Genomic DNA, 18,123 nt, shown 5'->3' on the forward strand with positions numbered 1-18,123 from the left:
ATTTAAATAAGATACTATATTCATTTATTGAATTGGCAAGTTTCAGGTGGTACTTGTTTTTTTCATTCAGTAAAGGTTTGATGGAAAGCGGTTTGGCAACATGTTTTAACTGACTTATAATCTTTGAAATTGTAATTTTGAGTAAAAAAAAAAATCTATCTTAAAGACATAATCAGAAAAACCTGTGGGAAAGTAGTAAAATGCATAACACCTGTGGCTTTGGAGTCCCAGATATTACAACTTTATTCTTACAGGACTAAGAACTTAGATCAAATGTACGAATTTCTATTCAGATATAAAGTGCTAAGGCACATTCTAAAAGAAATAACCGGAACAATCCCATAGCTATTAAAGGAACTGAATTCATAGCATAAAATCTTCCAAGAATAAAACTCTAGCATCATATAATTTCACTGAAGAATTCTATCAAACACTTAAAGAAGAAATAATTTTATTCAGGAAATGAAATAGGAAGAAACACTTTCCGATTAATTTTATTAGTCTAGAATCCTCTGTCACCAAAATTAGATAAATATTATTACAAGAAAAAAGCCACATATGGTGGGCAGGACTGTAATCCCCGCTACTCAGAAGGTCGAAGCAGGAGGATCAAAAGTCTGAGGCTAGCCTGAGCAATTTAGTGAGATCCTGTCAAAATAAAAAATAAAAATGTCTGGGTTCAATCTATAGATAAGACCGTTCATGAATATGAACACAAAAATACTCTAGACATCTGTTGGCAAATATACAAAATGTAGTATATGATATTTTAATTTACAATATAAAAAGATTATCTATATTCTTCTCTCACTTACTAGAATAAATTGAATAAACATAATTCTTTTGTTAGTCCATCTCTTGTTTACCTATTTCATTTTTGGTTTTCAATGGAAGATAGAGTGATGTTGCAGTCATCATTACTCCTGAACATTTTATTTGACTATTTTTTTATGGTTTAATGAATCCTTGGAACACTCGGAATTTTTAAAATAGTATTGCTCTTCATTGAATAGCTTAATATTTGTAATCAACTCTTTAAAATATGTTGGCTTGCCCTTTAGATGAAAGGTGGTAGTTATCAGAATTACAGAGGTCATTGTTACATTATTCTGCAATGCTTATTAAAATTTAAAGACAATATGTTTACTTTTATTAAGCTGCAGGTGTGAAAGTGTGGGAGTGTTCAACATCATCTGATAGCATTCCAACCCTAAGATTTACAAGCATCATTTGTTATTACTGTACTCCATTGTTAGACCAGCAACGGTAAAGTCTATCAAAGTTGTGTACCTAGTATGTAACTCTTTATGCATAACTAAATTATTAATTAATTTTAAAAATAATTTGTACTGCTTTTTTGAATATATATATATACACACACATACACACACACACACACACACACACACACACACGTTTTGGAATTTAAATCACAAAAAGAAAAAAATTAAACACCATTTCCCAGAGATAACCACGGTTAATACTCAGATTTTTGTTTTGTATCTATAATGACATACATATATACATACACATATTTGACTCCATCATTGTTTCTTTATTTAGTGAAGGAATGTATGATCATGGTAAACATATATTTGATTTTTTTCCAAATATATATTATTTTCAGGAATACTTTTGTATTTTTTAACATACTTGTGTGAACTTTCTGTGAGCTTGAAATCCACAAATAGTTTAGTATAGAATGGCTGAATTTATTAAAAAGAAGCATACTTAAAAATTTAAGCAATACAGTAAATACAAACAGATAATTAACATGAAACCACTATAGCTTTTTAACAGTGTTTAACAACACTAGATGAACAGCCCATCTCACACCTCTTGGTGGGTAGGGAGATGTATGGATGGAAATATATAGATGGACAGAGGAGAGGAAAGATTGAAATATAATAGTTTTATGAAATATCATTTTACAACTTTTTATTGCAACTTATAATAAAAAGTATTACACACAATTTTACTTGGATTTAGTTGAAGAAAATAAATTGAAGTAAAATAGAAGAAATTGGGGCTGGGGTTGTGACTCAGTGGTAGAGCGCTTGCCTAGCATGTGTGAGGCACTGGGTTTGATTCTCAGCACCACATATAAATAAATGAATAAAATAAAGATCATCAACAATCAAAAAAAAAAAACCAAAAAAATTAGAAGAAATTGCTAACCCTCAGGTAAATATTTCTTTAATTAAAAGACTACTTTTTAGTGTTCTTTTAGACTGAAAGCATAATTGAGGTTCAGGTACATATACCCCTTAACCACTCCCCCCCACCCCGCACCCGTACATGCACAGCCTCCTCCATTATCGACATCTCTCATCAGAGACAGATGATTCTTCATCAGTAGAGATTTTGCTTAATGAAGGATTAGTTGTAAGTCAAAACAAGAATCATGAAGAATCCTACATGACCTAGCTGTTTCAATTTTAAATAATGTCCATTCATTTCCTTTAATACAAGATAAGGAAATTAACATACTTTTTTCTATTTCCCTTCTCTCTCTCTTTCTTTTCTTTTCTTTCTTTTTTTTTTTTTTTGTACCAGGGATTGAACCCAGAGGTTCTTAACCACTGAGCCACATCCCCAGCCCTTTTTTGTATTTTATTTAGAGTCAGGGTCTTACTGAGTTGCTTAGGGCCTGGCTAAATTGCTGAGGCTGACTTTGAACTCAACAATCCTCTTGCCTCAGCCTCTCCAGTCACTGGGATTACAGGCGTGTGCCACTGTGCCCGGCTTCCCTTTATCTTTTTTGTTACTTGTATTATTTTACTTTGTCAACTTTAAAATGTTTACATTCCCTCTATAATTATAATTCTCACACTTATATAGTCTTAATGGATTAAATGCTTGTTAGCATATTTTTGCTATTTCTCATCTATTCTAGAGCATTTAAAAAAAAATAATTTCCTGGTTGACTGAGTTCATTGTCAATGTAGTTTTGTTAAAATTTACTTTTACATACCTTGCTTTGTGTATTTGGGAGGACCTATACCCTAATTTTATACTCATGTTAATCTTAGTATAAAATTCTTCAGTTTCACTGTCTTTCCCTCAGAACATTGTAAACATTGCACTGTGGTGTCATTTATTGCTGCCATTGTTCTTTACCACGAGTTTCTCCATTTTTTTTTTTTTTTTTTCTTTTGGTACTGGGGATTGAACTCAGGGGCACTCGACCACTGAGCCACATCCCCAGCCGTATTTTGTATTTTATTTAGAGACAGAGTCTCGCTGAGTTGCTTAGGGCCTCACTAAGTTGCTGAGGCTGGCTTTGAACTTGCACCCTCCTGCCTCAGCCTTCCGAGCTGCTGGGATTACAGGTGTGTGCCACTGTGTTCAGCTTCTCCATTTATTTTGGATGTTTTAAATTCATTATTGGTTAAATTTTTTTTTTCAAGAATAGCTCCCAATTACCACATGCCTTCAGTTCTTGCATGGCGAAAATAGTGGTCCAATTACCTTACATTTGAACAAAGCTTTACTGGGTGTGAAATTCTTAGGTCACACTCTTTCCATCTTAGAACCCTTTAGACATTATTCTTAGTAAAATGCAAGGAAAAAGAAACCGTTTAAAAGCATGCTGTTTAAATATCACATCAAATTATAAATTATTAAACCTTTTTTTTCATAAAATCATGAGCAATACAAAAAGGTACGTCATTACCATTCGTATTCAACACTATTTTGGCATTGCTACGTATATGATAAGAAGATGAAAAAAAAAATTGTTTAGTATTTAATGAATTTCTAATAAAATTAAAAGCAGTACCAAGATGTTCATTGTCACTATTTTATTTCAAAAATTTCCTGGAAGAGCCGGCATGGTGGTGCATGCCTGTAATCCCAGTGATTTAGAAGTTGAGGAAGGAGGATTGCAAGTTCAAGCACAGCCTCAGTAATTTATAGAGACCCTTACAATTTAGCAAGACCATCTCTCTCTCTCTCTCCCTCTCCCTCTCCCTCTCCCTCTCCCTCTCCCTCCCTCTCCCTCTCCCTCTCCCTCTCCCTCTCCCTCTCCCTCTTCCTCTCTCTCTCTCTCTCTCTCTCTCTCTCTCTCTCTCTCTCTCTCACTGGGATTGAACCCAGAGGCACTTAATTACTGGGCCACATCCCCAGACTCTTTTATTTGGGGCCTCACTGAATTGTTGAGGTGGGCCTTGAACTTGTGATCCTCCTGCCTCAGTCTCCTGAACTGCTGAGGTAACAGATGTGTGCCAGCACAACTGGTGTAAGACCCTGTCTGAATATTTTAAAAGTACTGGGAATGTAGCCCATGAGTTCAAACCCCAATCAAAAAAAAAAAAAAAAAAAAATTCCTGAAAGAGGACTGCTCTTAAATATTAATCTCAGTTAGTTAGTTAACATCATCATGTTCATCTTGTGTAGTTGGGAAGTAGTCATCATGTAACCAAGACAAATGTCACATGTTAAATGGGGCAGAGCAAAGTGAAGGAGCACGGGGTTCCTTGACATGGTGCACAGTTGTATTCGCCTTGGAGTCCAACTATTACGTGTCTTCCTGTTTTCTTTCTTTCTTTCTTTTTGTTTTTGAGAGGTGGGTGGGTCTCAGGCTGACCTTGAACTTAAGAGTTCAGGGATCTCTCGCCTCACTGCCTCTGCTTCCTGAATAGTTGGAATGATAGGTGTGAACCACTGCACCTGGCCACACTTCTTTTTATATGGGTCATAAATTCTTTCCTTACTTAAGCTACTATTAAATTTTCCATTACTTATAGTAAATCCAATCCCATTAGACACAGACCTTTTCTATTCTGTCCACCTGTATTTCCAGAACCTGGAAGACTACCAACACAGACTACAGTTGATAAGCACATGCTAAGTAAATAAATATTTGTTTTAGGAACTGGGGATTGAACCCAGGGGTGCTCTACCACTGAACTACATCCCCAGACCTTTTTATTTTTTATTTTGAGACAGTCTCATTAAGTTGCCCAGGCTGACCTTGAACTTGTCATCCTCCTACCTTAGTCTGCTGAGTTGCTGATATTACAGTTGTTCACCACCATGCCTGGGCAAATTAATTTCTTTTTAATGAACCTAAGACGGGACTAGTTAGACCTTGCTCTCCACATTAAAGTTGTATACAATTTTATTTTATTATTTTTGTAGTGCTAGGAATTGAACCAAGGACCCAATGCATGCTAGGTAAGCGCTCTACCACTGAATTACATCCCTAGCCCCATAAATGAACTTTTAAATTCATCTTGCCTGGGTGCAATCAGACTTTTCACTGTCAGACTCAAGTTTTTCATCAACTCAAATGTGGAAACATACACATATTTTAAACATTTTTATTTGTTTAATTTTTTTATAACGTTATCTCCTCCATTTTTACCTCCTGGAAAAATTTTTGTTTCCAAGCAAGGGCTTGGATCTGTCTTCTAAATCACTTATCTTTATTTTATTTATTATTATTATTATTATTATTATTATTTTTAGTAGTAGTAGTAGTAGTAGTAGTAGTAATAGCAGTACTGGGGATTTAACCCAGGGTTGCTGAACCACTAAGCCACATCCCTAGCCCTTTATTTTTTATTTAGAAATGGGGTCTCACTAAGTTGCTTAGGACCTGGTTAAGTTGCTGAGGCTGGCTTTGAATTTTGCAATCCTCCTGCCTCAGCCTCCTAAGCTGCTGGGATTATAGGCATGCACCATTGTGCCCGTCTAAATCACTTATCTTTTCCTTCATGATTTCCATTTGTTTGTCTACATTGTGAGATATTTCTTCCAAATAATCTGTCAAATTCTAAATATTTAGTTCTCAATAACTGCCAGGTTTAAAAAAATTTATCTGTTGAATTTGTTTCTAAATTTGATTTCTATCAAAATTTGTAGTTAAAAAATAGAATACTTTTACAAGACTGATAATAATGTTGCCTTTCCAATTTTGCTCCTCTCAGAGCAACTACTTTCAACTGATTATTTAGTTCTATGGTTACACTTCTATAAACAACATTTTTACTGTTATTTCTTGGTTAACTCTAGTTTGTATGTTTTGATGCATCACCATGGAAGCTAAGGATTTAGATTTCTTTGCCACCCCTACCACACATATCTATGTATTCGCAATTCATTCTTTCTTGTTCTCTCTCTCTGTCAGCACTGGGGATTAAGTCTAGGAGTGCTTTATCTCTGAGCTACATCCCCAAGTCCTTTCTGTTTGTTTTAATTTTTGAGACAGCATCTTGCTAAGTTGCTGAGTCTGGCCTTGAATTTGCAATTCTCCTGCTTTAGTCTCCCAAGTACCTGAGGTTACAGGTGTGCACCACCACACCCAACAAACTAATGAGTCAATTATCTATATACAGTAGTCCCCCTAAACCTGTGGTAGTATGTTCCAAGACTCCCATAGATGACTGAAGCCACAGATAGTACCAAACGCTACATGTAATGTTTTTTCCTATATAATACACACATTACTGTCTTTTCTGTACTTATCACACACGGTTGTCAGAAAACTTTGCTGTTTGAGATATGACAATGAAATGAGCATGAATTATTTTTCTTTCCTATTTCATGAAGAGAAGATTGATTTTTTTTATCATAGATCTTAGCTACCTTCACATATGATTTTTTTTCTTACTTGGTTGAGCACTTGCACCCTTTCACTTAAAAGAAGCACTCTATGGCTTCTCGCTGGCATATTCAAATTGCCAGTATCACTACTTTTGTGTTTTAGGGTCATTACTAAATAAAACAGTGTTACTTGAACACAGCGGTGTGATGCCACAGCACTATATATGACTATTGAGAAGATTACTAAGTGATTAATGGGTATTCAGGACAAAGGGAAGATTCAATTCTCAGATGAAATGACAGAGGATAGTGTCAAATTTCATGATGTTGTTCAAAATAGCGTGCAATTTAAAACCTATTAATTTTTTTCTGGAATTTTCAATTAATAGTTTTGGACTGCAGTTGACTAGGGATAACTGAAACTGGGAAAAGTGAAGCCTCAGAAAAGGGAGAACTACTGTAGAAGTCTTTAAAACTTGCTTCATTCAATATGCAGAATTTTCAGTATTGTGACTCTCAGTGCTACTCACAAGTGAGTTACACAGTGGACAGTGATTACTTTTCCTTAGTTGCAGAGAAAAGAAAAATAGAACACCCTGTTATCATTCTCTTCCTGAAATTCATCATTGCTCTTCACCATGGGCAGTTTCAGTGTATTCACCAAACTCCCTCTGAATTGATACATGATTTTCAGTGGGTTCCAGAAATGTTGTTATGTACTCCTGAGAAGGGCTGCTTCCCACACCCTGCAGGCCTGCTCGGTGCTGTCAGGTTGCTCACAGGCCTGCCTCACTCCTCTCATTTAGGGCTTTCTTCTCAGTTTCCTCTTCAGTTTTCCTCATCTCAGATCCTCTGCTTGTTGGACACCATTCTTGGTTTATTCTTTTGTTTTTGTGCAGCCCTACCTCCAGGAGCTTGTTAAGAAAGGGAGCCTGGGAGGCCAATGTGGGACCCTGAACATACGAAAATGTTTTTATTTAATCTTGAATTTTGTAGTCCAGCTGGAATTATTATTATTCTAGATTGGAAGCAATTTTGCTTCAAAAATTTGATGCCATTGGACTGTTTGTATTCTAGTTTCCATTGCTGTGACCGAGATATCCCACGCCCTTCTGAGTGTTCAGTTTTCACGAACACTTTTCTCTTGCAAGCTTGTAGGGATGTTTATTGCCACTCTTCAAGAATCTCACAAAAGTTTGAATTTCTTTTCATCCCTTGTGATGTTATTCAATATGCTCATTTAGAAAAGGAAAATATATAATAAAAAACAAAAATGAAAACAAAAAGCAAATATGCTCATTCAAACTGGAGTTAAGCTCTTGTATTCTGGAAAATTTTCTTGAATCAGTTTTGTGATAGTATTTTTTTTTTTTTTTTTTTTTTGGTACTGGGAATTGAACTCAGGGGCACTTAATCACTGAGTCACATCTGTAGCCCTTGTGATAATTGATTCTCATCTTTCTCTTCTCTCCATCTTAATACTCTTGAACTGGTCTACTAATTTTCTTAGATTTTGATCCTATTTATCACTTCATTGTCTTTCTATCCTACTTTCTAGAAGATTTTTTTTCAACTTTATCTTCTAATTATTCTATTGCATTGAAAAACTTTTCTGCTATCTTTAAAAAAGATTTAAAAAAGATTTTTTGTTTTTTGTTTTTTGTTTGGTACTGGAATTGAACTCAGGAGTGCTCTAACATTGAGCTAAACTCCCAGTCCTTTTTATTTTTTATTTTGGGACAGGGTCTGCTGAGTTGCTGAGGCTGACTTTGAACTTAACAAACTTCCTGCCTCAGTTTCCCAAGTCACTGGGATTACATGTGTGCATCACTGTGACTAGTTTATTTTTAATTTTTAATAATTTTGTCTGTTTTCAGGATATTTGCTTTTAAATGTGTGTGTGTGTGTGTGTGTGTTTATTTATTTATTTATTTTTTTTCAATGCTGGAGCTCAAACTCAGGGCCTCACATGTGCTGAGCAAGTGTTCTATAACTGAGCTGTCTGCACATCCTAGAATATTTCTTTTTAAAATAACAATCTACTGGGTTTGGTAGTGCACACCTGTAATCCCAGTGAACTGGGAGGTTGAGGCACAAGGATTGAAAATTCAAGGCCAGCCTTAGCAAATTGGTGGGACCCTCAGCAACTTAGCAAGACCCTGTCTCAAAATAAAAAATAAAAAGATGGGGCTGTAGTTCAGTGGAAAAATGCTCCTGGGTTTAATCCCCAGTGTCAAAAATAAATAACAAAATGATAAAATATCAACTCAGTTCTTGTTCAGGAACGTAATGTGTTCTTTATTCTCTAAGGATAGAAATTATATTTTTAAATTTTACATATCATTTCATGATATTCTGAAATACATAAATATAGTGAAGTGATTAATACAGTCAAGCAAATTAACAGAGCCATCATCTAACATAGTTAACTTTGTTAACAGTAGGTTAGAGGATCTATAATCTACTCTTCCAACAAATTTCCAGTAAATAATACAATATCATGAACTGTAGTTCTCATGCTGTACATTAAATCTCTAGACTTCTTATTTATCCTACCTGCCTGTAACTTTTTACTCATTGATCTACATCTCCTCACTTTCCTTCTACCTCATCTCCTCATCCCTGATAACTCCCTTCAACTATTTCCATGTAATCTACATATTTTGGATTCCACTAAGTGAGATCATACAGTATTTCTTTCTGTGTCTGAATTATTTCAGTTAGCATAATATTCTTCAGGTTTATTCATACTGTGGCAAATGTCAGGATCTTCTTTTTTAAGGCTATATAATTGTTTGATATATCTATATCTATATTTATATATCTATCCCAGTTTCTTTATCCATTCATACATTGATGGGCATTTAGACGGTTTCCGTATCTTATAAATAATGCTGCAACCAACATAAAAGCACATATTGCTTCTATGAAGTGGTTGATTTCATTTCCTTTGAGTATATACCCAGAAGAAGAATTGCTGTCTTCAATTTTTAACTTTTGGAGAACCGCTAGAGTGATTTTATTTATTTCATTTTGTTTTATTGGTACTAGGGATTGAAACCAAGGGCACTTAACCATGAGCCACATCTCCAACCCTTTTTATTTTATTTTATTTTTTTAGAGACAGGGTCTCACTAGGTTGCTGGTAAGAGAATAATGGGACCACTGCTGGAAATATAGAAGTGAGAATGGAAAGGTGATTTGGTGAGGACGAGGACAGGGACCTTAGAATTGTTGAACTAGACTTGGTCATTGCAAATGTCCAGCAGATAGTCAGGAATCTGGCTGGAAAGGTCTCAGAGCTAAAGACTGAACTATTGAAGTCAGGTGCCTAGAGGGGGTGGTCAAAGCAATGGTAGTTATTAAGGATACTAAGGGAAAGAACAGAAAGAAGACTCTGACCACCTAGTGAGGACCACCGCCTAGTTAAAGCTATGGAAAGGGCAAGAGGTGGAAAAAGGGCAGTCACAGGGGAAGAAGAAAGTGCAGCATCTCTAAAATTGGGAGATAGGATTTCCACTTGGGCACATGCTGTGGAGGACAAGAGAAATCAAAGAAGATGGGTCTTAGCAAAAGTCGAACCAAGCTATTCATATATTTTAAGAATGTTTAGAAAAAAAAAAAAAAAACTCAGAGGCTTCTAGAGAGGGTGGGTGGTCAGGAAACAGAATCTTCACCCTTAGATACATTCCAACTACCAGAAGGGTAGTCAAGGTAACCCCGTTAAGTCATTATCTGAGGGTATGTTCTTGTGACAACTTTGTACTTGCATATATGTGTACATCTTATTATTTTTGTTGTTAATTCATTGGCATACTATGTAGATATAGGCATGATTCTAGGATTCATAAAACTCTAGGGGAAAGTTAAACTTGAGATAAAATATATATACATATATATATATATATATATTTTTTTTTTTTTTTTGCAACGTTTAAGAAATTTATTTACTACATTTTTTTTGACCTACGCACAGTTTTGCTCTGGATCTGGTTTTGTTGTTTTGATAGCTGGTCACTAAGTGTCAGAGACTTTTTTAAAGCTTATCTTTCCTGCTTATCAAATGTTACTCTGAATATGGCTCCTTTGCTATGAATGGTAAGAAACAACCAGTCCTGAGAAAAAGACCATCATGTGACTGGGAATTATGGTTGGAATGGGCCAAATGTTGGCCAGTCAACCCAGTGATGCCTGTTCGAAAGAATGCTTAAAGAGCAGTCTTTGTAGCAGGACATGATCCTTGGGTGTTACATTCTATCATAATCGCCTTAGACTTAATTTACTTTAAGTAAATATTTGACAATGTTCTATTCAATGACTTCTCAAGATTCAATATGTTGAAACCCATCTTTTTAAAAAATCTGAAAATGTGACCATATTGTGTATTTTTTTTTTTTCCTTTTAATCCAGAGAGATGGTTATAGTCATCTATTCCAGACCTTTGCAGCATGTATGTATGAGGTCACGTAGGTATGTGTGTGTGTGTATTAATGACATCATGACAAATGAATTGGAACACACACTCCGGAGGATCAGAGACCAGGTAGGCTAGCCTAGTGGTTCAGAAATGAAGTGATAAAGGCTTATACCAAATGAGAAAAAAACGCAAGAAGTTATGGACAAGACACTGTTACGACAACGACAGCTTCCTGGCATCCTTCTGTCCAAGCTGCATTACTTCGAGCCTGAGAAACTTGGGTCTGAATTCAGTTTGGTTGAATGAGAATAATGATAGTGCCTACCTTAGTGTAGTGTTGCTGTGAGGATTCATAAGAAGATGAGGGTCAAACAAGTGCTCCGTGTGTCAAAGTGTGACCAGGCCCCTCACTCATTTGTTGAGCAGGACCTTATCTGCCTTCCCTCCCATGGACGGAATATGGGGACTGTGTAGGTAGGTGGAAGTTTATAAAGCTGGAAGCTTCCTCAGAAGGGAGGGAGCAGAGAGGACAGATACACAACTGCACAACCATCTGCAGTTTCCCTGCTGCTGCAGGGGTAGGGTTAGGGTTAGGGTTAGCAGCATTTGTTCTTCCAGCTGGAAACCCTCCCCTGATTCACTGTGCCAGCCCCAGGCCTTCACTCCCTCTCTGGGTTTTCTGTCCTTCCTGCCTCACTTGAACATGGATGGGGTTCCTTCTGCCTCTCCATATGCCTGGTAGGCAGAGCTCATTTCTTTGGGACTTCTCTGCTCTCCAGTACCAACTTTCCTGAGGAAGCAAGGATGATATCATCTCAGGTAGGGTTGTTGGCATTAGGATTACTGTAGCTATTTTTAAAAAAGCATGAAGAGAGAGATTTGATTTGACCATGTAAAAGTAATATGGGGTTCAGGCAGTTATGTTTTCTTCTCATTTATATCTACGTACCTTGTATGGCTGTTACCAGACCCAAGTCTGACGACTTGCAGCAGATACAACAGGCCAATTATTTCAGAGACAAGGTGTTGAGGCAAGGAAGACAACTTTATTGAGAAGATGGACAACTCTTGTCCAAAGTCTGTCTGCTGGGAAGCTGCTTTAGGAATGGTTGGTGGGTGTTTCCAGACTGGAGGGTGACTACCCACAGCAGGGCCAGAAAATGCACATCTGATCCTAATGACTTAATTTTGAGGTGTTTTTCAGTTCTGCAAATCTCAAGAACAGAGATCATTATTTCCCTGGCTATTCTTGTCACTGATTAGTTTGTCACTGCAGTTCCCCACACATTACATGTTGGGCAGCAGAGTGGGTAACTGTCCTGGGGCCCTCTTGCTGATTGACAAAAAAACTAATGAAAGACAACATCCTTAGCACTCAGATTCACAACCATTCTTAACCAGTTCTGATTCTGTTGAATTCATGCTGTGATTGTCTACTTGTGTATGTTGACTCTGCTATAATGGGAGTCAACTTATAAAGTTTGTAATAAAAAAAAAACCAGGAGTACCAACATTGTCATTCAAAATAGTTAATTCTGAACTTTGTCATATAAGGGGATTATATAATCTTTCCCTGACAGTTTTAGTCCATCTCTAGAGTCTACATTCCAAGTTTACCCCAGGCCCCAGGAGACTACATATTTTTAATCCTTCTCTGTAGATCTATTTATGTATTTATTTATTTTATCTGAGATAGTGTAGACTTTCCTAGACAAGACAAAGCAGAAAAGCCATAAGGGACTGACAATTTTGACATCCATCAAAATTTAGAACTTCTGTCTAACAGAGGCTATCCTTAAAGTTAACATAATGCCAATTTTTCCTTAAAATATATTCTAGAGTACACAGTCACAACATTTAAAACAAAGAACTAATATTCATAATGTATAACTATTCAAATCATTAAGGGAAAGGATAAATAAACTATAGTACATGTCTTATGAAATATGTTATCATAGTTTTGTTTTTAATATAAGATAGTTTTATGTGAAATAAGGAAAAATTATCAAGACATAATGTCAAATAGAAAGGGGAAAAAAAGAAAAAAAAGAACACTCTAGTACGATGTAATTTAATGATGTCAATAAATCCTTCCAAAATTAGATGGGCAAAGAAGAAGTCCTGATAAGCATATCAAACTGAGGGGCAGGGGTTGTAACTCAGTGGTAGAGTGCTTGTCTGGCATACACAAGGCACTGGATTCAATACCCAGAACCACAAAAAGAAAAAAAAATTTCTCAAATTGATAGGGAAATGACCCCTGGGAAGGGAAGTGAGCAGGAGGTGGGAAGGAATTTCAAGGGGGCATCTATTCATTTATTTATTATATATTTTTTGCCATTTTATTTATTTTTATTCTTTTTAGTTATACATGACAGACTGTATTTGAACATATCATACATACATGGAGTATCACTTCCCATTCTTGTGGCTGTACATGATGTGGAGTTACACTGGTCATGTATTCATATGTGAACATAGGAAAGTATGTCCAATTCATTCTACTGTCTTTCCCATTCCTATCCCCCATTCCTTCTCCCCCATTCCCCCATGTCCGATTCAGTGAACCTCCACTCCCCCCGACCCATCCCCTGCCTATTATGAGTCAGCACTCGCATATCAGAGAGAATATTTGACCTTTGCTTTTTTGGGAATTGCCTTATTTCACTTAGCATGATAGTCTCCAGTTCCATCTGTATACTGGCAAATACCATAATTTTATTCTTCTTTGTGGCTGAGTAATATTCCATTGTGTATATATACCACATTTATTTATCCATTCAGGGGACTTTTATTTTATCTTTTTAGTATGAAAGTTTTCAAAATGAGATTAAGCAACCAAATGAAATATGGGAAACTTGATCAAATCTATTTCTTTCTTTCTTTCTTTTTGAGATGGGTTCTCACCATGTTGCCCAGGATGGTCTTGAACACCTGGGCTCAAGGGATCCTCCTTTCTCAGCCTCCTGAATTAGCTGGGCCTATAGGCACATGCCACCACACCTGGCTAGGATCTTTTTGTTTTATTTCAAAGCTAGACAAGTTATTTTGGGGATGACTGGGAAGTTTGAACATGAATTATATATTAGATAATATTATTGTGATTATGTAGAATCAGGAAGTCTGCAATTTTAAAATGGGAATGGAAGGAAGGAAGGAAGAAGGAAGAAAAGAGGAGCTTGAAAGAGGAGAGAGAATGGGAATGGGAGGGAAGGAAAGAAGAGAAAGCAAAAACAAATATCAAGGAAAAAATGAGAAAACAAAATGCTGATCAGTGGTGAATCTAGGTGAAAGGTGTGTGGGTTCTCAATCTACTATTTTACCAACTTTTCCTTCGGTCTGATTTAGTCTTGGTCTAGACTACAGCGCCCCACACTGTGAGATTGCCACAGGCAACTTGGGCTTGTTGTTGGAACCTGTAGGAATATTCTCAATTTTTCATCATGACAAGTCCATCAATGATTTTTCCAAATACTACGTGCTTCCCATCCAGCCATTCACACTTAAAGCAGGTGATAAAGACCTGACAGCCATTTGTACAGGGACCACTCTTTGCCGTGGAAAGAAGGCCTGGAGCTAAAAATCTAGGTTTAAAATTTTCACCTGTGAATGGTGCCTGGTAAATACTGGTGACTCTGGTATCATTTCCATTAACAAAATCTCCACCCTGAATCATGAAATCCTTTAGGAAGTTGCTCCCTTTGAATCCTATTGGCACCCCATCTTTTTTATAATCAAAAAGAAAGAGACTTGGAATAATGACAAGTAATCATAGTTTTTTCCAGTTGAGGACACCCTGGAGCCAAAGGGACTCTCCTAAATTCTCCAGTGCAAGATTGTCTAAAGTCCTTGGCTGTCTAAGGTACAATGTGTGCAAACAGCTCACTCTTCATGGCTGCGAAGGCCAACATCAAAGAACACCCCAGGGTTGACGGGTTTGAATTTACCACTGCCATGGGTGATGGCTGTCCTTCTGTGCCTCTGACCTATTCAATTAAGGACCTCATAAACCCTAACAGCGGTTTCCCCCGAAAGATATGTAGTTATTTTACAAAGCAATTCCAGGATATTTAAATAATTTTTGTTCTGCTTAAAATCTAGGTTAAGAATTGAGCACAGTGGTGCACACATGTAATCTCAGGCTGAGGCAGGAGGATTACAAGCTTGAGAGCAGCCTCAACAAATTTGCAAGACCCTGTCTCGAAATAATAAGAAGGGCAAGGGATATAGCTTAGTGGTACAGCATCCCTGAGATCAACCCACAGTATCAAAAGAAGCAAATAAAGAGTATAGACTAAGAACTCTAGTTTTGGAAGATATTATTTTTTGAGCTATTTTCATAAATTTGTGGGCATCAACTTTTTGGATAACAATAATAATGGCAAATGATTATTCATTGTGTATGATGTAGCAGGTACTATTATAAACAAAAAGGGTAATTTCAAGCTTCTACATGCTTGTGTGCATGTGTTTCTAGTTAATTGTAATCCAGTAAAGGAACCGAGGCAGTGACAGTTCATCCCGTAGGGTACCCACTGGTTTAGGCACTGCATAAAATATTTGAAGCTCTTTCAGACCACTTGTTATATTTCAGAGACAAAAGCAATATCTGAATGAAAAGAGAGGAAGTAAAGGAATTTACTTAGACTAGGTTTTCAGCACTGAAGTAGATAAAATTTGCAGCACTGAAATAGTTAAATTTTGCATTCCTTGATGGGAAGGGGAGGTCCTGAGGGAGGAGGATGTCTCTGAATTCCTAGAACTAACTTGTCATTTTGGGAAAATATCTCAGGAAGGATGATAAGAACTCTGAGTCATCCATCTCCTCCTAAATCAGCAATGTAAAGGCTATCAGGAAAGTGAGTTTATAGCATAATAAACACAACTGAAAACTTTATACAGCACTGTATTTGAGACCCAGTTTTGACTCTCATTGCACATTTGGCAGGAAATACAAAATCTACTTTGCTCTGTAGGTAGAGTAGAGTTCCATGGGATGGCCTAAGAGAAGCTGTGTGCTTGTAATGAATGTCCTCTCAGGCCCCTCTTTACAACATTCTGCACAGATGGTCATCTCAACACATCTCTGCCATATCTCCTATCTGAGCGAGTATATTATTTCCTTTCTTCTAGTAGTATTTATGAAGAACTAATAATGTAGTTTTGGTTTGATTGGTACCAGGGATTGAACCCAGAGGCACTTAGCCACTGAGCCACATCCAGTCCTTTTTTATATTTTATTTAGAGATACAGTCTGGCTAAGTTGCTGAGGCTGGCTTTGAACTTGCAATCCGGTCTCAGCCTCCTGAGCTGATGGGATTAAAGGCATGCAAACCAGGTAAAGAAAAAAATAGCCAGGCACAGCAGTGCATGCCTGATATCCCAGATGCTCAGGGGGCTGAGCAGGAGGATAGTTAGTTCAAAGCCAGTCTCAGCAACTTAGTGAAGTCCTAAACAACTTAGTGAGACCCTGCCTCTAAATAAAAAAAATAATAGAAATGTGGCTAGGAATGTGGCTCAGTGGTTAAGCACCCTTGAGTTCAATCCCCAGTACCAAAAATAATAATAACAATAAATAAAATAATAATAATAATGATAATAATAATCTTTTGATGACTTTATAGGCCTTATAAAGGCAACTTATATGTAACTTTATAGGCAACTTATATGTGCCTATTAATTAACTCTCTCACATTTTTCTTTTTTTTCATACCCCTGGTCTCCAGAGGAGTAAGATCCAACGGTTCAAAAGGATACTCAAGTTTTGGAAATGAGCATAGTTGGGAAGACAAACAAGGTTTCAGGAACACAGAGAACCTGCTGATGTTACTTATAAACCTTTGGAATTTTAAGAAAAAGGGTCAAAGTGATAATCTGTCTTTTAATGTGGAACATAGAAATGAAAAGCAAGAATAAGACCTTTTAGAATAATAGATTAGAAAAAAATGACCACTAATGAAATTTGCAGAAGTCCTCAATACATTTTTATTTAGAATAACTTGACTCCATAGTTGAAGTCAGCCAGCTAAATGCAGCTGAGTGGGACAGGGAGTTTACAACATGCATTCCCAGAGTTGATAAGGCTCCTCAGCTGGTCTTGTTTTGCTGGAGAGCACACAGAGATGACAACAGGAGCGTTAATCATTTTCTCACCAGGTAACCTTAGTCACAAGTTCCTGCTAACAGCAAAATCACCCCTCTGGTTTAAATGCAGTTAAAAACTTTTTACTTAGTTCACATTTGAATTCCTCCCTTTTAGGTGAAGCAAATTTGTTGGGTAATTTTTTCTTCTGCACCAGTTCTTTGTCACTCCCACAAACTGAGGTTTATCTGATCATAGGGGCGGGTGGAAACTTCAGAATAAAATTCAGTGTCTGGGGACTGAAGTTTACAACGGCTGTGATGATGAAGATGGTGAGTGAGTGAACATTTTCTTTGCTCTTATGTATATTTTCTCTTATGCAAGATTTTGTACATCTCTAAATGAGCAAGGCATAATTTTGTAACTATAGTTAAATCTAAGTCCATTTAGGTAGATGATTGTGTTTAAGTGTTCAGAGGTCAAAATGCACAGTGAAGCATGCACGACAAAATTACTTCTGTTTCTTGAAAAAAAATTGTTGTTTTTATTAATGAAACAGCTTTCTTAATTGAACACTTATTGAAAATGTTCTTCTGCATTGATGTAATAATGTTGGACTACTCAGTAATTACACTGGAGACAATTTTATTTGAATAAAAAGATGAATAATTTCGATTATTGGAAATAGCTAAGTTGGAAACTGTGATATACCTGTAGACAGATTTTGAATGTCAAATAATTCTGGGTCTAATAGAAAATTTTTTATAGTTATGTGTTTCTATTTAGCAAGATGATTTTTTCTTGTTTCCTGAAATTTATTTGAAATAATCATGGCAATTTTATCAGTGAAACCTATCTTGATATTTCAATTATTTTCTTTCATGAAGACAAACATGATATTTGGGTACAGTAGGAACATTTTCATTAGAAAAGTACTGACTCTTTTCTTGTCCATCTCAATTGTGGTGATGCTTTATTTCAAGACAAATAGAGATTTCTCTCCTTTGAAGCCTAGAACAGTCCAGGCACACAAAAGTCTGTGGAAACGTTATTGATTATCTTTATTTTGCTCTGC

General features: G+C 36.4%; 1 pseudogene across 1 annotated transcript; it reads right to left on the reverse strand.

Annotated features, from left to right (window-relative positions):
• Positions 1–14,326: 14,326 nt before the first annotated feature.
• On the reverse strand, positions 14,327–14,922 carry LOC306644940 (peptidyl-prolyl cis-trans isomerase H-like; annotated as a pseudogene). The gene is made up of 2 exons: positions 14,779–14,922; positions 14,327–14,690 (listed from the first exon to the last, which is right to left on the reverse strand). The product of its transcript is annotated as a peptidyl-prolyl cis-trans isomerase H-like (transcript).
• Positions 14,923–18,123: the final 3,201 nt, after the last annotated feature.

The sequence above is a fragment of the Sciurus vulgaris genome (assembly GCF_902686455.1).
Source record: "Sciurus vulgaris genome assembly, chromosome: 15".
NCBI lineage: Eukaryota > Metazoa > Chordata > Mammalia > Rodentia > Sciuridae > Sciurus > Sciurus vulgaris.